At 37.8% G+C, this 13,614-nt stretch overlaps 1 non-coding gene across 1 annotated transcript; it reads right to left on the bottom strand.

Moving 5' to 3' along the window:
- Positions 1–7,678: 7,678 nt before the first annotated feature.
- Positions 7,679–7,785, bottom strand: LOC126002125 (U6 spliceosomal RNA). Its single transcript, XR_007492900.1, has one exon. It is a non-coding gene; the product is annotated as a U6 spliceosomal RNA (small nuclear RNA).
- Between the last annotated feature and the right edge of the window lie 5,829 nt (positions 7,786–13,614).

Here is a 13,614-nt window from a genome sequence, read left to right on the forward strand (position 1 = left end):
GCGTCCCATATGGTTCCCCCAAGCCAGGGGCAATTTCTGAGCGCGTAGCCAGGAGTAACCCCTGAGCATCTAACGGGTGTGGCCCAAAAAACAAAAACAAAAACAAACAAAAAAAGAACCCAAGTTTTGAAACCTGGAATTGCATGTGCCAGCCCCAAACACCTCTAGGCATGGCCCAAATGTCCCTAAATTCACACCTCTAGACATGACAATGAACCATTTGGCCTGGTTGCCTGAACATCAGTAAGATACTAATGGGTCCCCTGAGCACTGATTAATAGACTAAAATAGAATAAAACAAAAGTTATTGAAAGTTTATACTGTAAATTTAGAACTACAGATGGTAAAGGAAGACAGTACAGTGGGTAGGAGTTGCTTTACCAAAAAACTAAAAGTAAAACAACAGAACTACAGATGACAAGAATCTTATATTTAAGCAAAATCAATGGAACTCTTGAGACTGAACTGTGAAACATGTTTTGTTCTCAGGTATGTGGTTTTATCAACCAACCCAGAAACTCAAAGACATTTTAAAACAATGAAGCCTCTTTTGTCCCCACTTCTCAAACACTAAAAAGGAATATTAGTCTCAGCCCACTTATTTTTATACTATTACTTTACATCATACAAGTTTTTCCAAGCACCTCTTCTTGGATCCTCCCACTAAAATACCTCTCTCAGGTCTTTGTCCTCAAATCTCACTCTTCCTCTCGCCCTTGTACCTTTTTCCATAATTTGAATACTAATAGAAACTAGTCTGATATAAAAATCTCATTTTAACTGTAGGGAAGGAAAAGAAAACAAATAAGTAAAATCAGAATCATTTGTCATGAACTGTAGGCATTGAAAGAAGAACATCCAAAACTTACATTATAAATGTTGGCCTGATGGTGCAGAATACTATATAAAGAGGCCAAGATAAATAGAAAATCATGCCAAGACGAGAAAGTGCTTAAACTAAGCAGCCATAATGTTTAAGGACTTATGACACACAACCACAAAATACTTGTTGAACACACCTACTAGCAGAAACGTGAGGAAAAGGATTTAGTGCCGGGGAATCCTGAAGACTTTCCCTCCATTTGGATATTCACTAGAAAATACACCAAATTTAGCTCCTAGCTATACTGACAGCTAAGATTTTTCACAGTGAAATAATAAAGATACACAACTAAGTCCTATAGGGTCAAGACACAAGGGGAGTCTGGAAGATTCTTGTGTGCAGACTTCCTTATGCTCTCTCCCTCCAATAAAAGGTCACACAGAGAACACTTCCCCCAGCAACAAAAATGGAGCAACATGTGTGCGATGATTCATCCTAGGAAGCTCCTTGGAGACTCAGGGCCTGAGGCTCTTATTGGGGGGTTGGTCATGCAGATCCTTTCTGCCTACCACATAAAAAAACTCCAGACTCCAGAAGGAAAGCAGGTGTCTGATCATAAGCGGTCTTGTTTGCACAAAACACTAGGCACAGTGAGATGCCCTTAGCAGTAAACTGCTGAACAAGGATGTTCTGCTTTAAAGCTACAGTGCTGAGAAATTTGCATCTATTGTGATTTTCTTTTTTTCTTTAAAGCTAATTATAAGATCAGAACAGCAGAGATGGAAGCTTAATCTGACCATCTTCTACAGAACATATTGGAAGAACTAGTAGGAACTTGTAGGAGAAGGTGCCAAAATCTTGAGGGAAAAGAAGATGATTCTAACTAAAACTAAGGCTCTATTCACTAGAAGTTAGGCACTTTAAAGAAGGTTGGCATAATTGCTCTTGCCAATCTTCTAAAACAAGATTTGATCACACCTCTTTTTTTTAACAGAGAGGACTGTGTCTCCAGAGTGTATATGTCCAACATTTCTGTGTTATAGAAGTCAGGACAATAGAGAAGGGACAAGCAGAGTGAGCCAATGGAAGAAGAGAGAAAGCAATCTGTAGTAATTGTTGCTCTTAATTTTCCCTTCCCTACTTCAGGACTTTCAGTTAAGGTGACACACAGAAAGTTGTCTCCCAAAATTACACATTAAAGCTGGAAAATATTTATTTATTTTTCTCTGAGAGAGGATTTTGTAAAGGAGGTCACAGCTTCTATATGACCTACAGCTTCTATATAACAAAATAAAATGTAGTGCTGGAGGGGCCAGATAAAGTTAGAGAACTTGGGCCCGGAGAGATAGCATAGCGGTGTTTGACTTGCAAGCAGCCGATCCCGGTGTCCCATATGGTCCCCCGTGCCTGCCAGGAGCTATTTCTGAGCAGACAGCCAGGAGTAACCCCTGAGCACTGCCAGGTGTGGCCCAAAAAACAAAAGAAGAAAAAAAAAGTTAGAGAACTTGTCTTACAAGAGGCTCACCCTGGTCTGTTCCTCAGTACATGGTATATCCCTAAGTATCACCAAATGCATCTCTGAAGCATCAGTAAGCACCACTGGATGCCCTAGGTAATCACCAGCACTGCAGGGCCCAAACAGCAGATGTTCAAGTGCTTGTTTTAAACTGCCAGCTTCGTTAGCCAAGAATAGTCAGGATGCACCCAGGTTTCTTGGAAGGTCTGCATAAGAGGTCCCCAATGTAATAAATAAGTTCAATATTTTAACTATAAGGGGAAAAGTGATTAATTGGTAGCCTTCTTTTATTTCGAAATATTCAGAGAAAAAAATTAGGCTTCCTATTTCTCTCTGAAATAATACAATCTCAAATCTGGAGCTAAAAGGATAGTACACCACATGAGGTATTTGCCTTGCATGCAGTATACCTGAATTCAGTCCCTGGCACCACATATGGATGGTCATCTGAGCACCAAGCCAGGAGTAAACTCTGAGCATTGCCAGGATGGTCCCCCAAATAACACAAAACCCCCCACAAATAAAATCATGTAGTAGTTGAGCTTTCAGTTTAATAGTTTTGGGGATTCTGTTTGGTTGTATTGATGGGTTTTGTTGTTTCGTATGATTTGGGCCACTGCTACTGTTGTCAGAACTTACTCATCACTCTGTATTCAGGGGTGCTCAGGGGTAAATATGCAGGGTCAGTCATATAACTGATTGATGCATGCAAAATAAGCACCTAACCCCTGTTTATCTCTTCAGCCCCAGTTCTGTAGTATCCATGCCTTCTAAAATTAACACATAGTTCAGAATTCTCACCAGTATCACTAACAAAATACACTCACAATAGAAAGATGCTTCAGAGAAACTAGACTAAGACTCTGATCACAAAGATATTAGAGGACTGTCACAGCAATTTGATTCATCAGTAAGTATTGATTTGGGGTTTCATAAGTCCAGAATCAAGCAGTAAAACATGACAAACCACTATTCACTCACAAAGAGTTAATTTGTTACTTCCATTAGCACTAAGGTGATGCCAGAGACCATTATAACAAGTTGAAATTAGTATCACAAAATAATTCAGTCCTAGGAAACAGATTTTATTGAGTTGAAATTTACCCTCAAATCTTTATTATCTATGAATATAACTTGTAAATGAGCTGTCTTTGTCTCTCAGAATCAAACTTCCTATTAATCAATTCGAGTACTCAGAAGTATAGCCAAGAAATGACAAAGAGGAACCACTTGAACAACTCAAAATCTTAGAGGTCACTCCAATGGCCTATGGAATGTGTCCAACTATTGGGGAAAATTCATTCTGAATTAGGAAACCAGCTCAGTTATAGCTTGCCTGAGAATTCTTTGTCCCTAATAGGTAATGATCGTAAGCAGTTTTTAGTTCAGTTATTGTTACCACACTGAGATAGAGCAAAGAAGGGTTAGCCTGCCTTCCAAAGGGTTCCTGAGAAAGACACACAAAGATTTAAAACACTATATGCTTATGCATGAGTAAATCTTTATCTACCAAGGTAGATGAAGTCAAACAGCCAAAGCTCAAACCCTGACTCAACTTGACATCCTCTAAGTTGCCAAAATAATCCCGAGCCTCGATTCCTCTTTCTGAAAATTAAATTAATAAAAAAATATTCACCTCTCAGGTCATTGGAAACGTTAGTAAGATGAACATGGCACATAAAAAGAGTTAACCATTGTTAGCTAATATTATCATTATCCTTTTTGTTTTCAGTACCATCAGTATTACTCGCATTGATATTTTGCCTCATACCTTAAAGATTAAAAGACTCCCAGGATCCAGGAAGCTGTCCAGTCCAGGTGAAATAATTCATGTCAGGCTGGGAAGCTAGGAGGCTCATGTTTTATGAGAAATGTCAAAGAAGAATATTTAAGATGAGAGAGAAAGCGTGTGTGTAGTCTGGATGAAGCAGAGAAGCCCGTTTACTCTAAATGTCTCCTGAGCTGATGAAAGGCACATGTGCAAGGGTCATATGATTTTCAGAGCTGGAAAATGCCTTAGAAACCCTTATGTTCCTCTCCATAAAAATGCAGCTTTAGGAGATCTAGAAAAAAAATCCTATGCCTTCCTAGACTGCTATTTGAAATTTTGAAATGGATTCAGTGTCAAGAAGGGAAAACAGATGGAGGCAATGGTAGCTTCAAATATTAATCTTGATTTTAAAAGATAGATATTCCTTTCTTTGATCATGTGGCAACATTGTGAGCAAGGAATCTGCTTGCTCACCATTAGCTTTTTGTTTGTAAGAAATGGGGAAACCAGATCTAAATGCAGCACACTCTCAAGGTCAAGTGTATTTACTGCAGTTTTCAAACGTCATAAAACACATTCATCCTCACTCTGAAATCTCCCCCTGGGACTAGGAAAAAAAGAGCCTATGATACTCAGGTGACTGGCTTTTACTCAGCTAAGAAATAGGGATTCTTCTACTGAGAAGGAAAACTCAGAGGAGCAGAAGAAACAAGCTATCATCAGGGATTGGAATCACTTACAGTGGAAAATCAGATGTGGGCAGCTTCTCAGACTTGAGCAAGAAAAATCTTAAGCAAAATTATTTTGTACAGAAAGCTTTCTTGCTGCTATACACAGAGCATCATAAATTAACCATGTCATATTCCTGATCTCTGCACCTTTTGCTACCAGAAAAGAAAATGAAGAACCAACAAAGTAGATTTAAAGTAAAATGCAGCTGTAGGTTTCTTTTCATTTAAAGAACTTTACTATGTGGGCCAATGCGTAAGCCATTTTAGGAATATTGTTGAAACAAGCTTGTTTTCCGTTGAGCTCATAACAGGTTCAAAAGCTCTTGTCACTGAAAGCAAAAAAAGGAAAAATATAGAAAAAAATTCTGTTTCTTGTTTTGTTTTGTTTTGTTTTTGTAGAAAACAGGTCTATGCATAAATAAACAGGAGCTCAAACTCTTTGGGGTGGTTGAAATCCTGCTTCATTTCACATGGCCCCCTTGCTCTAGTAATTTGAGTTCTTTTTGAATAAGGTTTATCAAGTCAAGGCAGGGATGCAGGGTGTTTGACCAGACCCCCAAATTTGAGAAGCTGTCTTGCCTTCCCAGTACAAATGGGTGCATATTGACTGAGTTCAAATCTGTGCTCTTTGCATTCTAAGCAAATGTTTGATGATGATTTTGGCTGTCATCTTAGCTTTCATAGCCTTTTTCCCAAAAGGATCTTCAGTTGGAATTTCTTTTGCTTAGCTACTTCCCTTCTCGTTATCAAACTCGTGGTCAGTTGGAAATTGTTGTAAAAGACAGCATAAACACATCCATAATTAAGTTGCCAACTGAAAATAAAAATAAATGTATGTGTAACATAAATTGTGTGTTTTCTCATAAGAGAATGAAAGACAAGAGTGATAGGACAGTGAGTAGGCCTCTTGCTTTGCATAAAGCTCAGTAAAGTTGAATCCCAGGCATCCCCCATGTGGTCTCTGAGAACTACCAAGTAAAGCCCCATCTGGGGACAAAGGAAAATAAGATGCTTCCTTCCCAGTTATACATATGATATTTCTTTCTCTTATCGAACAAGCTGTTTAGTACCTTGAAATTAATGTTCAATAATGTAATAAAAGTTACACCTTTGGTCTAATTCAATGCAACTGCTTGTTTGCCCATTAACCATTAATTACTTATAGATAACTTAGTAAGGTTTAAAATATATAGTTAGTTTTATTTTATAAGGGATTTTCTGTAATCAATCAAGAAATCTCTTCCTTTTAAGCAGGGTCTATACCCAGACTTGTCAACCGAAGTTATTATCTGCAGTTCTGGGGAGAAAACTTAGGCCTCCCACCTACCAAGCAAGTCCTCTGACACTTTAAGCCATATTTCTGCCATAGATTTTACTTTTACAAAAACATTTTCAGCAACCATGGATGTGAAAATGTGGTCCTGCTGTTTAAATATATTAGATGGGGAATAAAATTGGTAGATTTCCTAATACTAAGCTTTCACTCCACTGCTCGTTCAGATTTTATTAATCTTTTTCTTTTTTATGTATTATTATTATTATTACTCTATCAAAGACTTTGGTACTTTGCTTCTTTTTCTCAGAATTTAAAAGCACTAAGCTGATTGATTTTTTTCTGATTATGAAGAGCCCAGCTGTGAAAACACCTGTACCTGGGAGGATAGGGAAGGGAAGCCTTTGACAACTTTTTTTAATTGTTTCTAGAATAACTGGTCCCTTTAGATTTTCAAACTGTTCTAGAACCAATTTTAGAACTTTATCTTTTCTAGAAATTACATGTTTTTGCCAGGTATTTACTGGGTTTAAATAAGTGTTTAAATATTCTATAATCTTGATTTTATCCATCTGCAATTATTCCTATTCTTGTTTTGTTATTTACCTTATTTTAGCTTTCTTCATTTCAAAAGTTAAGTATTCTTTAATAATTCTGAATATTGCAGCATTATTTCCAATAGTCAAAAGATGGAAGAAGCCCAAATGCACATCAACAGATTGGATTTGACTCTGTACTTGCAATTGCACTTGAAAACACAGGTTTGAACCTTTCAGGTCCTCTGATATAAAATATTTTTTTTGCTTTTGTTTTGGGGCCACACCCAGTGTTTCTCAGGGGGTGGGGGCTGTTAATCCTGGCTCTGCACTCAGGAAGACTCCTGGTGATGCTCAGGAGATCATATAGGATGCCTGGGATCAAACCAGGGTCAGTTGCATGCCAGGCAAAAACTCTACCCGCTGAACTATGTTCTGGCCTCAATATTTCCTATATTTAAGATATTAAAAAAAAAAAGAAAGTTTTGCTACAAACTACACTATGTATAAGCCTTAAAAAGTATGAATATACACTTACACAAAATATATAAAATAAGTAGTTAATGAAGATAAATAGGAAGAAGCTGCTAGTGTCTTAGAGAAGGGAGGATAGAATTATTTATTAATGGGCACAGAGTTTCTGTTTAAAATGATAAAAACGAAAGCTTTGGGGAATAATGGGGAGAGCTGTGCAACATTGTGAATATAATTAATGTCACTTTTGTTCAATTTAAAATGGGAAACTTATCAAACATACGTAAGAAATTTTACTACAATAAATGTTTTTTTCTTTTTTAACAAATAGCTTGACAGCTACAAGTAGAATTTGAAGAAAAGGAAGGAAGGGAGGGAGGAAGGAAGGAAGGCATGTTAAAATGTTTATTTCAACAATTTGTTTCCAAAATAGTAAATGTTGTCATTGTTTTTCTTCAACACTGACATTTAAAAGCATCATATTCTAAGTCATTAGTTTATGCTTTTATCTTTACTAACATTTGATATTTTTAATCCAACTATTCTTTTTTATTTTTAATATGGAACGCTTCACGAATTTGCGTGTCATCCTTGCGCAGAGGTCATACTAATCTTCTCTGTATCTTTCCAAATTTAGTATATGTGCTGCCGAAGCGAGCACAATCTAACTATTCTTATGGGGGCCATTATCCAGTAGTGTTCAGGGGTTGCTCCTGGCAATGACCTGGGGTCCACATAGACCTGATATCAGGCCCAAAGTTCTCCTTAAAAAACAGTAAATCCAGCCCATTGCACTATATTTCAACACTTGGGGGGGGGGGGTGTGTCACTTTGGTTTTAGTTTTCGTTTTTTTTGTTTTGTTTTGTTTTGCTTTTTTGCAGGGGGAGGAGGCACACCCATTGACGCTCAGGGATTACTCCTTGCTATGCACTCAGAAATCGCTCCTGGCTTGCAGGGGATCATATGGGACGCTGGGGGATCGAACCGCGGTCTGTCCTAGGCTAGTGCTTTTAAGACACAGCCTTACCCCTAGTGCTACTGCTCCAGCCCTAGTTTTTGAATCACATCTAGCATGCTTGGAGCGGTGTACAAGAACCACAGAGTGTCATGGATCAAACCCGGGTTGTTAGCAGGCAAAACATTAACTCAGCTTATTGAACTCTCTGATCCCCAGATTTTTAAAAATGTGTTGATGATTTACAACCATATTAATATTAAATTTTTAGTCTCACAATATCACTGCCCTACCTCCCACCCCCCCAGAGTGCTAGTGTGTTTTACCACTGCCCCTCAGTCCCTTGTTTTAGAACACATATTGTGTTTCAGAACTCAGATTTGTTGCATGTCTTAAAGTGTTATATAATAAATATTTTTAGGAGTTTTAAAAAATAAAACTACAATAATCAAGAAACTTAAGCCTAGGAAAATACATGTATTAACTCAGTTAATCAACTATAAATGAGAATATTTCTTTTCTATTTTATTTTGTTGAAGCCATTGTGTTTAACAAAGTCCTTCATAGCTGGATTTCAGACATACAATGAATCAGGGCCAATCCCACCTCCAGTATCAACCTCCCTCCACCAATATTCCCAGAGTGCATGCTATACTACCACTCTTCACTCTTTGGTCTGCCAGTATAACAAGCCAGTTTTAAGTTTATATTGTTATTGTTTGGGTCTCTTGATTCTATTGTTTTGACTTTGGCTTGTATAGTTAGTTCTGTCCTTTTTTATCTCCAATGCACCTGAGACCATTTGGTCCCTACCTCCCATATTTTATTTTCCCTTCTTAATTTTATATAAAATTGTAGAAATATGAGGTAAAACAAAATAATTTGTGTCCCAAAGTTCTAGGATAAAGGCGGGAGCCCCTATATAAAAGATAAACAAGGGGTGGCAGTTTTTTGCATAGGCACAACAAAAGTTGGGGAAATAGGAAAAAAAAAAAAACCTTTGGCCTAAAAAGGCCTACCCATGAAGCATTTTGCCATAAGACTAACTACAGGTTCCAGAAATACTAAGTGGTTTGATCCTAAAGTCTTTCTTCATGGTCCCAGGAAAAGTTCTCCTTAATCACAGCTGTCACTATCAGGCTTCAATAATTAGAGATTTTGGTTTTTTCACAGATCCTATGTCAAAGTCAGGGTGTCACAGAGTATCTCTGGTTTCATCTCACTGTTGGGTGGTGAGGCAGTGAAATCCCCTCCCTCCTAGCTTTAGCCCTATGACCTCCGCAAATAATAATATCTCCAGTTCAGAGGTGGGATGTCATCACCCACATCTGAGTGGAAAGTTTCCTGGCACCACAGAAAGACCTTGGGGTGTGTAAATGAGTGAGCATGTTGTTGATATTTCCAAGTTGTCAGGATGTCATATGAACCCACTCTGGAGCAAGTAGGTGCCAGGGCAGCGTTAGGGTCTGCCCCAGTCGAAGTACAATTCCTGGTGCTGGTGCAGAAAACCATGTCGGTTCCAAAGATGGAATTTAAGATTCAGTAGTGAGCAGCCAATGTCTGATCAATAAAAGCCTAAGGGGATTTGGGGGGGGGTTGTTGTTGTTGTTGTTGTTGTTGTTTTTACAGTTCTAGGAGTTCTGTTCCATTGCTGTTGTTGCAATCAGTCTTCTGTAATTAGTGGGCTTTGTTTTTGCTCAGATTCTAGGACAGTGGTCCTCAAACTACGGCCCACGGGCCACATATTGTATTTGTATCTGTTTTGTTTCTTCATTGCAAAATAAGATATATGTAGTGTGCATAAGAATTCATTCATAAGTTTTTTTTAACTATAGTCAGACCCTTCAATGGTCTGAGGGAAAGTGATCTGGCCCCCTGTTTAAAAAGTTTGAGGACCCTTGTTCTAGGACATAGCCTAGGATTTTAGGAGTAAAATGTCTTTCACCATTGTTCCGGAAGTTCTGCTCAGATGCAGTAGTTAAAGTCAGACCTTTGAGGTTAGAGATCTTGTTTTTGTACAAATCCTAGGCCAAGGTCTAGGCTACTAACTTCCTTATTTGTTCCTTGATAGGTTCTGTCCAGTCCATGTTTGTCAGTCAGTCTTCTGTAGATAGAGATTTTGATTTTTGCTTAGGGAAAAGGATGATATGTCTCATGATTGCATCATACAGTTAGGTGATGAGATAGGGCAGTCCTCTCTTAGCTCAAGTTGTTGCCATTTCCTCACGTCAGGATGTCATCGAATCCAAAAATACATCAAAAAAATTATACACTATGATCAAGTGGGTTTCATACCAGGGATGCAAGGATGATTCAACATATGCAAATAAATCAACATCATATATCGCATCAACAAGAAGAAAGACAAAAATCACATGATCATATCAATCGATGCAGAGGAGGCATTTGACAAAATCCAACACCCATTCATGCTGAAATCTTCCTGAAGATATTTACTGCTTTCTATAAAAAGCCCACAGCAACATTATCCTTTTTGTTTTAGTTTTTTAAGCAACATTATACTTAATGGCAAAAATCTGAAAACATTTCCTAGACAAGAACTAGACAAGGCTGCCCACTTTCTCCACTCTTATTCAACATAGTTTTAGAAGTACTAGCAATAGCTATCAGACAAGAGAAGGGAATTCAAGGAATCCAGATCCGGAAAGATGAAGTCAAACTATCTCCTTTTGCAGATGATATGATGATATACATAGAAAACCCTACAGAGTATAAAAACTGATGAGACATGAATACCAAATCCAAGGTCAACGACAACAGAATCAATACCCAATCTACAACAAGCTGTACAAGAGGGGAACATTTGCACTAGCATTATAGGGGTAAAGGAGGAATATATAGGATGCATGCTGGCAACATGGGTGGAGGGAGAACAACAATGGTGGTGGGAATGCCTCTCATTTATTGTCACTAGGTGCCTCAAATGTTACTGTGAAATAACTGTAATCCACTTTGACCACAATAAAAAAAATCTAGAAACAATAAGCCAATACAACAAAATGGCTGGCTACAAAATCAATACACAAAAGACAATAGCATTCCTCTATACAAATAATGAAGTAGAGGAGAAAGACATTAAGGAGTCGATCCCATTTAAAATAGTATCTAAAAATATCAAGTACCTGGGAATCAACCTGACAAGAGAAGTAAAAGACCTATACCATGAAAATTTCAAAATGCTTCAAAAAGAAATTAAAGAGGAAATTAAAAAGGAAATGAAAGGACATCCCCTGCTCATAGGTAGGAAGAATCAACATAATCAAAATGACATCTTACCTAAATTACTATATAGATTCAATGCAATCCCTATCCAAATTCAGACACCATTTTTTAAAGAACTAGAGCAATCAATTATAAAGTTCATTTGAAACATAAAAGACTTAGGTTAGCCAAATCCATACTGAAAAAACAAGAAACTGCGTGGCATTTCTTTACCTAACCTGAAGCTTTATTATAAAGTCATAGTCATCAAAACAGCATGGTACTGGAACAAAGACAGAATATGAGACCAGTGGGTTAGAACAGAATCCAGAGATATGCCCAAAAATATATGGTCAAATAATATTTGACAAAGGATTTAAGAACCTGAAATGGAACAATAACAGTCTCTTCAACAAATGGTGTTGGAACAACTGGATAGCCACCTGTAATAAACAAAAGATTTCCCCCATTATAATGTGCCTATGCAAAAAGGAACAATACCACAGGATACTAGTGGTGCATTTGGGGGTAAAAATAACAAGCTAAACAATCCTGATAACCTGGTTCTTACATAAACTCAGAATCAAAGATAAACTTACCTTTTTGAATTTCCTACTAAACAAATCCAAAAAAAGGGATGGAGAAAACAACATCTACATAAGGAAATACACACTAAGAATTATTCTATACCTATTAAGGAAGCACAGCTAAAGAAATATACATATCCCCTCTAAGTCTTTTGAAATAGTATGGGAGTGAGGTAAATTCCAGAGCTTCCAGAGCACAGTTTCAGAACTGTGACATGGTCTTGTGGGGGTCTGATAAGTGGCTTGCAGCAGTCATGGATCATGAAATGTCCTTGAGCTGAGGGTCTCTCAAGAGCCAAATCTTTTAGTGAGCAACAGTCCACAATAAATGGAGGTGGGAGAAAAGGTGTTGCTGAGAGTTAATTAGCAGCAGCAACAGTGGTAGCTTCTTCCGTGGTTGAGGCAAGGCAGCCTGGGAGGCTTTCTTTTCACTTTATGAGCCAGATGGCAGAAAGTTGGGGTGGGGGAAATGTTCTGGTTCTTGGGGAGTTAAGAACTGAGGATAAAAAGGGTTGAATAGGGAGAAATAACAGATCCGGAATGAGAGAGCAAAAGGATAGAAAAAGATTTCTAATGTGGTAAGCAGGGGAGAGGAAAAGGAATGGTTATATATAACAGGGGAAGGACTATATACAACATAAACATTATGAACAATACAGATGGACATTAGACAGACATAAAGGTATCACCACACACACATTCACACACACGTAGACAATAAAAAACAATCCATAGGTTGCAAATGAAAAACTGGCCCGGGTTGAATGGGTAAGCGAGCTTAAAAAATATAAACCTAAAAGGTCAGTTGGGAAGGTGATATTACTTCCAGCAATAATAGCAAAGACTGTTCTTTTTCTTTTTTTTTCTTTTCCACTTCTAGACACCACAATTACTTGGTTGTTTACAATGGGCTTTCATACAATCTTACCACTTCTATTCCCACCATTCCTTGTGTGCATCTCTCTACCACTTACCCCAGATTTCCTCTTACTGCCTGACCTGACTCCCTGGTAAGTTTAGATGAAGCTTGGGTCCCAGCCTTGTGGTAAAGTTTGATCTAATATTAAATCTAGTGGTTTATATACACAGAGACTTTTTGCCTTTACTTTATTGAGTGATTCAAGGCCCATGTCACTTATCTCTATGTTTCTTTCAAGCCTCCTATTCCTGTTCTCACCCTCCATTCTTGTGTCTGTTATCTAGAGTCAGTATTTTGCCCACCTTTGCTACCTACCATTTACTAGATACATTATATAAAATGTAAGGACACTCTATTGTTTGGAGAAAATATTTGCACATAATACATCAGATAAAGTATCATTATCCAAGATACACAAATCACTCACAAGAATCTATATCAAGAACAGCAATAACCATATTAAAATGGGGAGAGATGGAGCCAGAGTAATAGGACAGTCGTAACGTTTTTGCCTTGTGCACAGCTGACCTAGCATAGACCCGGGCGGGTTCAATCCCTGCCATCCCATATGGTCTCCTGAGTCTGCCACAAGCCATTTCTGAGTGCAGAGCCAGAAGTAAATTCTGAGTGCCACTGGGTATGCTCCAAAATCCAAATAAATAAATAAATAAAATGAGGAGAGAAATGAGCATGTACTTCAGAAAAGACGGGCAGTAGGCATAAAAAAAGGTTTTCATTGTCACTTATTCCAAATTAAGATGACAATAAGGTATCACCTAACACCAGAGAAAATGAAATATATAAGA

Source organism: Suncus etruscus, chromosome 2, assembly GCF_024139225.1.
Source record: "Suncus etruscus isolate mSunEtr1 chromosome 2, mSunEtr1.pri.cur, whole genome shotgun sequence".
In the NCBI taxonomy this organism is placed as follows: domain Eukaryota; kingdom Metazoa; phylum Chordata; class Mammalia; order Eulipotyphla; family Soricidae; genus Suncus; species Suncus etruscus.